The sequence below is a fragment of the Arachis hypogaea genome, chromosome 20 (assembly GCF_003086295.3).
Source record: "Arachis hypogaea cultivar Tifrunner chromosome 20, arahy.Tifrunner.gnm2.J5K5, whole genome shotgun sequence".
In the NCBI taxonomy this organism is placed as follows: Eukaryota; Viridiplantae; Streptophyta; class Magnoliopsida; order Fabales; family Fabaceae; genus Arachis; species Arachis hypogaea.
Window position 1 is genome coordinate 77837521 of NC_092055.1, and position 3776 is coordinate 77841296.

The 3776-nt window shown below is 39.3% G+C and overlaps 1 non-coding gene across 1 annotated transcript; it reads right to left on the bottom strand.

Annotated features, from left to right (window-relative positions):
- Nucleotides 1-553: 553 nt before the first annotated feature.
- Nucleotides 554-661, bottom strand: LOC112786988 (small nucleolar RNA R71). Its single transcript, XR_003194427.1, has one exon. It is a non-coding gene; the product is annotated as a small nucleolar RNA R71 (small nucleolar RNA).
- Nucleotides 662-3776: the final 3115 nt, after the last annotated feature.

Consider the following 3776-nt stretch of genomic DNA (forward strand, 5'->3'; position numbering starts at 1 on the left):
TTTCAAAAATTCTTTTTAATTAATTAATTGTTTCAATTTTTAATTTTAATTTTAACTTTTTTCTAATTTTCGAAAATCACTAACCCCTTTTCAAATTTTTATTTTCGAAAATCCTCTTTCTCTCTCATCTCCTTTTATTTATTTATTCATCTACTAACACTTCATCTCACCCAAATTTGAACCCCCTCTTCCTCTTGGTGACTTCACTGCACCTAATTGCAATTTACATGGAAGAAGCATCTCAATTCCTACCATTGGAGCAAACAACTTTGAGCTTAAACCTTAATTAGTTTCTTTGATGCAACAAAACTGCAAGTTTCATGGACTTCCATCTGAAGATCCCTTTCAGTTCTTAACTGAATTCTTGCAGATATGTGACACTGTTAAGACTAATGGAGTAGATCCTGAATTCTACAGGCTCATACTTTTCCCGTTTGCTGTGAGAGACAGAGCTAGAATATGGTTGGACTCTCAACCTAAGGATAGCCTGAACTCTTGGGATAAGCTGGTCAAGGCTTTCTTAGCCAAGTTCTTTCCTCCTCAAAAGCTGAGTAAGCTTAGAGTGGATGTTCAAACCTTCAGACAGAAAGAAGGTAAATCCCTCTATGAAGCTTGGGAGAGATACAAGGAACTGACCAAAAAGTGTCCTTCTGACATGCTTTCAGAATGGACCATCCTGGATATATTCTATGATGGTCTGTCTGAATTAGCTAAGATGGCATTGGATACTTCTACAGGTGGATCCATTCACCTAAAGAAAGCGCCTGCAGAAGCTCAAGAACTCATTAACATGGTTGCTAATAACCAGTTCATGTACACTTCTGAGAGAAATCCTGTGAGTAATGGGACACCTCAGAAGAAGGGAGTTCTTGAAATTGATACTCTGAATGCCATATTGGCTCACAATAAAATATTGACTCAGCAAGTCAATATGATTTCTCAGAGTCTGAATGGAATGCAAGCTGCATCCAACAGTACTCAAAAGGCATTTGCTGAAGAAGAGGCTTATGATCCTGAGAACCCTGCAATAGCAGAGGTGAATTACATGGGTGAACCATATGGAAACACCTATAATCCCTCATGGAGAAATCATCCAAATCTCTCATGGAAGGATCAACAAAAGCCTCAACAAGGCTTTAATAATGGTGGAAGAAATAGGTTTAGCAATTGCTAGCCTTTTCCATCATCCACTCAGCAACAGACAGAGCACTCTGAACAAAATACCTCTAATTTAGCAAACTTAGTCTCTGATCTATCTAAGGCCACTATGAGTTTCATGAATGAAACAAGGTCCTCCATTAGAAATTTGGAAGCACAAGTGGGCCAGCTGAGTAAAAGGATCACTGAAATCCCTCCTAGTACTTTCCCAAGCAATGCAGAAGAAAATCCAAAAGGAGAGTGCAAGGCCATTGAATTGACCATCATGGCCGAACCCACAAGAGAGGAGAAGGATGTGAATCCCACGGAGGAAGACCTTCTGGGACATCCAATGATCAATAAGGAGTTTCTGTCTGAGGAACCAAAGGACTCTAAGGCTCATCTAGAGACCATAGAGATTCTGTTAAACCTCCTTATGCCATTCATGAGTTCTGATGAGTATTCTTCTTCTGAAGAAAATGAGGATGTCACTGAAGAACAAGTTGCCAAGTTCATTGGTGCAATCATGAAGCTGAATGCCAATTTATTTGGTAAAGAGACTTGGGGAGATGAACCTCCCCTGTTCACCAATGAACTAAATTCATTGGATCAACTGAGATTGCCTCAGAAGAAACAGGATCCTAAAAATTTTCTAATACCTTGTACCATAGGCACCATAACTGTTGAGAAGGCTCTATGTGACCTGGGGTCAGGAATAAACCTCATGCCACTCTCTGTAATGGAGAAATTGGGAATCGTTGAGGTACAAGGTGCTAAAATCTCATTAGAGATGGCAGACAATTCCAGAAAACAGGCTTATGGACAAATAGAGGACATGTTAGTAACGGTTGAAGGCCTTTACATCCCTGCTGATTTCATAATCCTAGATACTAGGAAGGATGAGGATGAATCCATCATCCTTGGAAGACCCTTCCTAGACACAGCAAGAGCTGTGATTGATGTTGACAGAGGTGAACTAGTCCTTCAAATGAATAAGGACTCCCTTGTGTTTAAAACACAAGGTCATCCTTCTGTAAACATGGAAAAGAGGCACAGTAAGCTTCTCTCAAAACAGAGTCAACCAGAGCCCCCACAGGCAAACTCTAAGTTTGGTGTTGTGGAGTCTCAACAATGCTCTGAACATATGTGAGGCTCCATGAGAGCCCACTGTCAAGCTATTGACATTAAAGAAGCGCTTGTTGGGAGGCAACCCAATTTTTATTTAATTATATTTTTATTAGTTATATGTCTTCATAGGTTCATGATCATGTGGAGTCACAAAAACAACTAAAAAAATTGAAAAAAAATCAAAAACAGCATTAAAAATAGCACACCCTGGAGGAGGAGTTCACTGGCGTCCAAACGCCAGTAAGGAGCATCTGGCTGGCGTTCAACGCCAGAACAGAGCATGGAGTTGGCGCTGAACGCCAGAAACAAGCATGAAGCTGGCGTTCAACGCCAGAAATATGCTGCATCTGGGCGTTGAACGCCCAGAACAAGCATCAGTTCGGCGTTTAAACGCCAGAATTGCATGCAAAGGCATTTTACATGCCTAATTGGTGCAGGGATGTAAATCCTTGACACCTCAAGATCTGTGAACCTCACAGGATCATCTCAGGATCTGTGGATCCCACAGGATCCCCACCTTCCCTCCTCATAATCCTAGTTTCTTCCATATCTTCTTCTTCATCTATTCTTTCTTTTCCTGCTCGAGGGCGAGCAACATTCTAAGTTTGGTGTGGTAAAAGCATCGCTTATTTTGCTTTTCCATAACCATTGATGGCACCCAAGGCCAGAGAAACCTCAAAAAAATAAAAAAGAGAGAAGAGAAAAGGGAAGACAAAAGCTTCCACCTCCAAGTCATGGGAGATGGAGAGATTCATCTAAAGGATCTATAGCTCAGTGGTAGAACATTTGACTGCAAATCAAGAGATCCCTGAGATACCTCAAGGGATACATTTTCCCCCACATAATTATTGGGAGCAACTAAGGATAGGAGCACCAAAATCACTAAGGATCAAGCAACAGAGACAGGAAAGAGACATAGAAGAGCTCAAGGACATCATTGGTTCCTCAAGGAGAAAATGCCACCATCACTAAGGTGGACTCATTCCTTGTTCTTAAACTTTCTGTTTTTTGTTTTCTTATGTTAAATGTTTATCTATGTTTGTGTCTTTATTACATGATCATTAATGTCTAAGTGTCTATGCCTTAAAGTAGTGAATATGAATCCATCACCTCTCTTAAATGAAAACTGTTTTAATTCAAAAGAACAAGAAGTACATGAGTTTCGAATTTATCCTTGAACTTAGTTTAATTATATTGATGTGGTGACAATGCTTCTTGTTTTCTGAATGAATGCCTGAACAGTGCATATGTCTTTTGAAGTTGTTGTTCATGAATGTTAAATATGTTGGCTCTTGAAAGAATGATGATAAGGAGACATGTTATTTGTTAATCTGAAAAATCATAAAAAATGATTCTTGAAGCAAGAAAAAGCAGTGAATACAAAAGCTTGCAAAAAAAAATAGAAAAAAATAGCGAAAAAAAAAAGAGAAAAAGCAAGCAGAAAAAGCCAAAAGCTCTTAAAACCAAAAGGCAAAAGCAAAAAGCCAATAACCCTTAAAACCAAAAGGCAA